Here is a 9,046-nt window from a genome sequence, read left to right as displayed (position 1 = left end):
GGGACTGGGGAGGGCACAGACACAGACTGTTGGGACCTCTACCCAGCATCCTCCACTCCACTGAAGAAAGTGTCCCAAAGACAGTACCTGGAAAGGAGGCGAATACAGAGAAGCACGTGGGGTGCTGGCACCTCAAGAACCTCTGTGAGGGACCCTGAGTAGCTTGCTTCAAACCGGAGGATCTGAGGAGCATGGAATGTTCAGGAATGGGTGGGGATTCTCCAGTGTATGGTCCTTTCTGCCCGTATGTGGGATTATAGCATGGGAGCAGGTGCCTTCCTGGACAGACAGTTCTGCAAGGCTGGTGATCAGGAGAGCCATTTTAACCAAGCAGAGGGTGGTTAGCAGTCACCTCAGTGGGCCACAGCACTGGGCTCAGCTAGGCTTGGTTTAAGACTGCGTGAACATTTACACACCACGCCAACACTGTGTTTGATTGCATCAGACCCCAGGCTCTTACCTGTGCCCGTTGGCCTGTTTTAGGCTGGCTCCCTGGAAAGAAAGAAAACCAGTTAGATCAGCCAGCTCTTGTCACATTGGACACCAATGAGATAGAGGTGAAGAGTCAGACCCTGAGTAGATTCCACATTCCACTGACTCCCGTTGGGTCTGACTTCTGGAAGAAGCAGTTTGGAAGATGGCTGTCTCCAAATCTCTGGTGGCATGGCACTTCCTTGCTCAAAGAAATCAACAGGGTCGAGGTCAGAGGGCACGATGTAGCAGATGTTCTCTCCAGCTGACAGCACTTATTCTAATAAGACACCACATGCATGAGTGCTCGGGCACACTCACACACACCTCCCTGAGTACACTCACACATTTCAAGTCAAATGTACTAAGACCATCAAATCCAGATGGACAGAAAACCTAATTGTGTCCCATTAAGGCCGTGAGGCATGGAGGCAAGGCAGCATGAAGTAGCAGCAATCCCGTGGGTATCTTGGGAGTAGGAAATAGAAGGTTCTAGGCATCTTCCAGCCCGACCATCCGTTGTTACGACAAAATTGATGACCACTGTATTGTGCCAGGAGCCTAAATTCTGCTGTTCTACCTCCTCTCAGAGCAGCATGGATCTAGGAGCCTTTTCTCTAGAAGACAGAGAAAGAACGAGGAAAAGCAGGGGCATGGGCTTTGTTCACCCCCCAACGGCCCTGCCTGTAGAGACAGCGAGCTGCAGGCACCGATGCCTTAAACAAGTCCACTGAGTTTGTCAGGTTCCATTAGTGGTCTGGTGGTGGTGATGTTGTGTGTATGTGTTTGCTTGTGTATTATCCGCCTGGGACTTGAACAGGTGTACTAGAGACAAATTAGTCTCAAAACCCAGACTCAGATCTGGTTTTTTGGGACCCCAAGAACCTTGTATAGCCTCTAGAACTCCCGAGTAGAAGCCACATTGTACCAGGGCCTCATCTAGTGATCCCCTAGCTTTAGGCAGGGTGTTTTCAACCACTGAGCACATATCTCTGAGCCCTAAAGGGTCTGTAAGTTCTTGGTCTCCAGAAACATCCAACAGTGGTAGAGGTTGGGGGCACTAAATCTCTTATCATAGGAATCAAGAAATGAAAGAGGAAAGGCAGGATACCTCAGACACCATGGCCCATTTCCTCAAGCACTTGAGGGTAGACAGTTGGCTTCTCCTAAAAGTTCCTGTAGCTCGGGAGTGGGGAGGAAATGCCCCCTGCTCTTCCACCAGAATCTCGGCTGGATGCCAAAGCCTGACACAGTGGATCCTGCCTGAGAAGGTGCCAGCCCTGTGGCAGCCAGATGAGCTGGCTGGGTAGTAATGCCACCTGCCTCAGGACAAATACAGCCCCCACTGGGGAGGCTCACTCCCTGTGTTGGATGTTGCACAAGGCAAGAAGCACTCAATAAGGGGACCCCACACATCCACACCTAGAGTCCTAGACACCTGCATCCTGCAAGATGCGCCCCCAAACCCAACTCTCAATGCATGGCCTTCTCCCCAATGCTGTGCCTCAAACCCTAGTCTTCTATCTGGTCATGAGTCAAGCTTTAAAGTGTCATCCTCTGTCACTTATGTACACACAGCCATGCCAGACACTGCCCTGCTCACTTCTGGGGACCAGTTCTTTCCTAGAGCCAAACTGTAAATTCTTCCTGTAGGAACTCAACTGCCTTGTTAAAGTCTGAATCATAAAGCAGACACTGGGGCGCCTGCCTCTTCAGATCTAGTCTCTGCCTGTTTCTTTATAGATCAAATCCTGAGTCAAAGAGAGGGACGGAAGCTTCCAGAACCCACTCCTCCATTGCCATCATTAGGGCCTCCGTTGGGTTTCTGTAGATACTGTCCCAAATGGCTCTTGCACTTTCTGACAGAGTCTGAGCCAAGGCTAGGGTACAACCCTGACTCCCACCCTACCCGTTGGACCCAGACCCAGGCCTTAGGAAACCACTGTCCTCTGCAGAGGTACCAGTTAAGCCTGTCAGCTTCACAGAAGATCCCTTAATCCTAGAGGCTGGGTGGGGCCTCAGGCAAGTCTGGATAAGGACATAGCTTACCCAGGACTCATCTCCCTCAGGGTTCTTCATCTTGAAAGGGTTTGGCCTTGCCTGTTTCACGAAACTGAATGCTCAGCCCTGCCTTGAGCTTTTTGGGCAACCTTAATGTCACTGGCCTCTCCCCCATCCCTGCCTTTGCTGATGTGACATTTCCTCCAAGCCCTCTTCCATAAGGGCACTAGGTCCTTGAAGGCTCTGTAAGGACATAGAAGCACTGTGTCTGACTGCCATCACTAAACTGACTCCTGTTCTATTTCTACATCTGTATCTGGTGCTAGAGATGGGCTCAAACCCATGGAGAAGCAACAGTCAAACAAATCTGGAGTTAGGCAGCTCTCTTCAGCCTTGGTAATTACTGCCAACAGAGCCAAGGAGCAACAGGGTGGAGACCCTTCCCTCCACCTATTTGGTTCATTACAATGGCGAGTTTAAGTATTCAGGAGAAGGGGCTCTACACGATTAATACTGAAGATAAAGATGGGCGTGGCTAGGCTGCCCAGGCACATACTCTCCGCCACTCAGGCCATGTGTCACCTTCTCCCAATGCACTCTGACTGCCCAACACCCTTCCTCGGGATATCTGATATTGAGAAGCTACAAGTGGCCTTGGCTTCCTTTCTCATTGTTACTTTATGTCCATTAACCCTGATAGCACAATGAACTAAATTAGCCCGGTTTCTACTCAGATGGGAAAAGATGGTCACAGGAGAAGTTCACAGCCTCCAGGGTCTAAGGACTCAGGCTGGACAGGCTTACCCTCTGGAAGAAGCAGGAGACAGAAATGCGGTTCAGTCTCTTGCCACCATCAGTGAAACCTGTCCAGGATTCTGCACTTCCTGTGTGTTGGATGACAACTCAGCCATAAACACAGAGGACACAAAGTGTCCTAATACTGAGCCAGGAGCAAGTATTGAGATGCTCAGTCAACACCCTGCATATTCTAGAAATGACCAGCTGCTCTGCTCTCCACGGGGGAGGCTTGTCTGTGGGTTGTTTGCAGAGCCATAAGATCAGTATGACCTGCCCCCTGGACCATAAACTCTGTTGTGAAAGGACAGCCTGCTGCTTTTATGGAGAGGGGGTTTGAGTGTGGGAGCATGCTTTCTTGTACGTCTGGAGTACCGGTGGAGGGTCATGCCAAAATTAGGACTTGCGGGAAGGAAACTTGTATCCTGGGGTGTAGGCAGGAGGATTCCATCTCTCTTTGATTTTTTGTTATTGTTGCTCTTTTTATCATTCGGAGACGGAGCCTCACTAAATTGCCCAGAGTGGGCTTGAAATCTGTTGCCCAGGCAGGCTTTGAATTTATAACCTGCCTCTGCTATGAGTAACTGCCGTGACAGGCCTGAACCAGCCGGCCTGGCCTCCTTGAACTTGAAACACGCTGCTATTTCACGTGCGCCCTAAAACAGCGTGCTTTAAAGGAACTTCAGAGAAGTCTGCTGGCTCCGATGGGCCTGGAGCAGGGCTTGGGTAAAGGACACCCTGCACTGTATGTGTGGGTCATGCGTGTCACTGTGCAGTTTTCCTGTGTGTGCCTGTGTGCCTACTTTGTTAAAGTTCACTGTGCTTTCCCCATTTTTTTTTTCCAGTAGGAAAAGAAGAAAATACTTTTTTTCCTTTTTTTTTTTTATTGGATAGTCTCTGCATTTACATTTCAGATGTTATCCCCTTTCCACCACTCCCATCCCCCCTCTCCCTCCCATTGCCTCCATGAAGGTGCTCCCCCTCCCAACCTCCCTCTTCCCTCTCAGTGCCTTGGCATTCCCCTACACTGGGAAAAGGAGCCTTTGCTCGACCAAAGTCCTTTCCTCCCATTGATGACAGAGAATGCTATCCTCTGCTGCATATGCACCTGGGACCATGGGTCTCCCTGTGCGAACTCATTGGTTGGTGTTTTAGTCCCTGGGAGCGGTGGTGGATTTAGTTAGTTGATCATTTTGTTCTTCCCATGGGGTTGCAGACCCTTTCAACTCCTTCAGTTCTTTCTCTAGCTCCTTCATTGGGGTTCCCATGTTCAGTCCGATGGTTAGCCGCAAGCTTCCTCCTCTGTATCTGTATGGCTCTGGCAAAGCCTCTGAGGAGGCATCCATATTAGATTCCTGCCAGTAAGCACTACTTGATGTCAGCAGTAGTGCGTGGGTTTAGTAGCTGCATATGGGATGGATCCCCAGGTGATGCAATCTTTGGATGGTCTTTTCTCCAATCCCTGCTCCTTTATTTGTCCCATTATTTCCTCTCATGCATGTTTTGTTCTCCCTTATAAGGTGCATTCCCCATTTATCCTGAGAGTCTCAGGAACCTTTTCTCATGTAGGTGTCTGATTTTGACCTTGGATCACTAGCAGAGGCACAGTGGACTGTCCCACCACCCCAGGAGCATAGGCCTTGTTTTTCAGATTTTAGGTGCCTGCATCACAAGGCCCAAGGTCAAACAGATGCTTCAGAGACCCAGCAAGCCCGAATTCTAATTCACTGAACCCAGATCCACTAATCCGAACCTCTTCCATCAGGATGGGGCCTCTCATGGGAAGCAGTGGAAAGACTTGGCCAGGAGCAGATGTTAGAGGTCCATTCCTGCCCCACAGCTGAAGTCTCCAGCTGCTCCCTGCTGTCCTCACACTGTTAGAGTCAGAGCCATGGTGGGTGACAAACGTCTTTGAACTCTGCTCTGTAGATCCCAACTCACCAGGATCTGAGCTTGTGAACAACACCGGGATCTAGGTGATGTGTGGACATAACCTTGGACTTCCTGAGTCAGAATCAGAGAAGGACCCATGGGCCAAGCCTTCAGTTTTCACAGTCGGAGAAACTGAGGCCCAGAGGAAGGCTGAGGGAGAGAGGGCCTAGGTGACTAAAAAGTGGGGTGTGTGCCAGTTAGGGTCTGTCATAGACGTCAAAGGGTATGGTCGCGTGGGTTTAATGAATCTTGATTTGGTGGGTGGAAATGTTGGCCGGATCTCATTTAAGGCCAGGCTAACTTGCAACTCACACGTTAGAGCTGAAGCTTCAAATTCCCAGAGCTCTTCCTACCTAGCTTCTCATTGCTGGGCTTTTAGGCATAAGCCACTACACCTAGCTTTGAATCACTTGGAATTCTGAGTAGGTATATCTGCATGCAGCTCAAACTATGAAAGACTTAAGCCCTGGGTGTTTGACAAATCCCATTGAAAGTAGGGCAGCATCATTGAGAAATGGCATCAGCCAAGTAAGTCATAATGGAGCCGAAACCTCAAGCCTCTGTGCAGCAGGCCCTTCCCTCAGCTGCACAGACTATCCCATGAGCCTCTAGCCAAAGAATCATAGCACGATAACATGGCTCACAAGATGGGTGGCGAATGGAGGCCTGTGGTACCCAGGATGTGGTTGTCAGCTTCCCAGAACTGTAGAGGTGAGTGAGAGGCAGGAGTTAGGTTTTCTGGAGTGGCAGATCCAGAACAACCCAGCAGGTACAGGCAGTCAGAGCTAGGAGGGTGGGAGCTAAGAGTGCCTGAGGTCCCTGAAGTGGGTGCCGGAGAGAGCTGCTGGCTGTCACCCTCAGAGAAGAAGTGTCTGTGGAGAGGTCATCCTGGGTCTCATGCATTCACCGTTTCTATCTGGGACTTGGGTTAATTCACCATGGTGCCAGGACTTAGTGTACATCTATTGCTGCAGTGATTACGATCCATCCAGTCTCTGGATGTTCTGAGCCTTTGCATAACTCCCCCACCATGTTGAGCCACGAGTACACACACACACACACACACACACACACACACCATGTTGAGCCATGAGCACATATACACACACACACCATGTTGAGCCATGAAAACACACACACACACACACCGTGTTAAGCCATGAGCACACACACACACATACACACACACCATGTTGAGCCATGAAAACAGACACACATACACACACACACACACACCCTCCACTCCATGGCCTTCTCTAAGCAATTAGAGCATTCCATGCTCTGACATACATACCTCAGGGCCTTTGCACAGGCACGCATGCCTCCCAGAGCTTCCTCTCTTCCCAGTGACTCCTCCCCTTCCCAGCTGCAGAGCCCAGGGGTGCAGCTTTCCACCTCCTTAGTTCACTGAAACGTTGGGAGTCACCCACCCACACTGCCTACCATCTGTTAGAACATGTCAAAAGGGTTCCTGGAGGCTATGGTAAAAAACTGTCCCAGAGGATCTGGGTCATGAAGGGCAAGTGAGTTACTCTGCCCTTGCAAACTTCTCCTGTAAGTGGGTATAAGGAGATGACTGGCCATGCAAGGTGGGGGAGGGGTGAGGTGGGGGAGGGTTGAGGGACTCCTGTCTCTGTTCCCTCTTCCCCTGCACAGCCCATCTATCTGCTGAGGCCACCACATATCCTCAGGATCCCAGGTGCTTCCTTTGCTGACACTGACTTACAGTTTGGTGGGAAATTGTTCCCTGGCTTAGCATACACCGCCTGGAGCTTGCTTTGGGGGAGACCTAAGGAAACATTTCCTGGGAGCCTCTGGGGAAAACTCCCCCTTAGTAACAGGGGCTTCTGGAAGACAGTCTGTCTCCCAAGGCACAGCTGGGCTCAGCGTGAGGCCACCACTGCTGCTCTGGCTGTGGCCTGAGAAAGATCACTGTTCTAAGTTGTACTGTCTGATTTTGTGTCAGCTTGACACAAGCTGGAGTTATCACAGAGAAAGGAGCCTCAGTTGAGGAAATGCCTCCATGAGATCCAGCTGTAAGGCATTTTCTCAACTAGTGATCAAGGGGGGAGGGCCCAGCCCATTGTGGGTGGTGCCATCCCTGGGCTGGTAGACCTGGGTTCTATAAGTAAGCAGGCTGAGCAAACCAGGGAGAGCAAGCCCGTAAGTAACATCCCTCCGTGGCCTCTGCATCAGCTCTTGCTCCCTGACCTGCTTGGGTTCCAGTCCTGACTTCCTTTGGTGATGAACAGTAATGTGGAAGTATAAGCTGAATAAACCCTTTCCTCCCTAACTTTCTTCTTGGTTATGATGTTTGTGCAGGAATACAAACCCTAACTAAGAACACAAGTCAGAGCCTGGAGTACAAGAGAATGCCGGGGAGAATGCGCCTGCCCCCCAGCTGCTGCTGCAGAAGCCAGCCTGCACTTGCAACATCTCCTGTGCCTCAGGCTTCTCCTGTTCCTGGGGTCCATTGCATGACTTTGGCAGCAAGCCAGGTTCTCCTGGGACACACAGTGACATGAGCTGCCCCTGTGGTGGCTGCAGCTGTTTTGGTTCCCAACCCCTCTAGGAGCTGCTCTGGGATGACATTTGCTGCTTGGTTCAGACCTGGAGGGACACCAGTGGGCAGGGCTGAGCTCTACCTCCACAGCCACCTCTGGTGGCTTCAAACTTAGTCCTTCCAATTTACCATAGGTCAAAAGAGTCTCCCACAAGCAATAGCTGGTACCTGTGGCAGGGGACCATGTAGTACTGGATCCCAGGGCCCCAAAAAACACTTACCATAAACCAGTGTTCCCAGGGTCTGCAGAGGCCTCCCTCCCTACAAGGAGGCAGTGGGTGTGGCTGCTCCCGTCTTTGTTCAGCCCCTTTTTTGATGAACAGCCCCACCACAAACCTTTGCTTCCTGCATCCTATGAAGCTCCATGTGCCGGGCCAGTCCCATGACTTCTGGAGAAGGAAGGGTCTGTTCCCTCACACTCCACATCTTCTGCTCGACACAGTACATTCTGAGAGCCTCAGAACCACCCTCTGCCAGCGGTGACAAGTTTATTCTGAGAGGATTAACAGGCTGTGGGAAGGCAGGCTCAATAATCCCAGCAAGAAAAAGCCAGGAGGCAGAGACAGCTGGATGCATCCCCGGGACTTGCTGTGTCAGTCCGAAGGCAGCCTGCAGGTTCTCCCCTCTGCACCATGTAGGTTCTAGGGATCAAACTCAGGTCAGCAGGCTTGGTGGCTAGCACCAATAAACACTATTTTCTGGATAGTTTGGAGGTTGGAGGTATGGTAGTTGTTTTTGGTTGGTTGGTTTTGTTGTTGTTTTATTTTATGTGGGTGTTTGAGACAGGGTTTCTCTGTATATAGCCTTGGCTGTCCTGGAACTGTATGTAGACCATGCTGGTCTCGAACTCAGAGATCCAACTGACTGCCTCTGCTTCCGAGTGCTGGGATTAAAGGCGTGCGGTGCACCACCACCTCTCCACATCTCCCTGCATATCCCGGGCTGGCCTTAAACTCACCAATAGCCCCAGGCTAGCCTCAGATGTTCAATCCTCCTGGCTCAGCACAGCTGCCTCACCTGCGGGCTGGCAGTACGGGTCTGTATCACTATAGCTGGTGACATCCTGACTTTTGCAAGCAGGAACCTTTTGGATTTGTGTGGATGTAAGACTTGCTTTGCATACTGGTGTGTACTTCAGTCCTAAACCTTGCCTGAACTGACCCTGACTTTGGGACCTTGCTCAACGCTTGGTGATAGGTCATTTGTGCCACTAGCAGAGACAGGAAGGTCCTGGCTCTGCCTTGCTCTTGGGAGCTGTGGAAAGCACGGGCAGGTCCAGGCTTC

The sequence above is a fragment of the Micromys minutus genome, assembly GCF_963924665.1.
Source record: "Micromys minutus genome assembly, chromosome: 24".
NCBI classification, from domain to species: domain Eukaryota; kingdom Metazoa; phylum Chordata; class Mammalia; order Rodentia; family Muridae; genus Micromys; species Micromys minutus.
Note: the sequence above shows the minus strand (reverse complement) of the source record.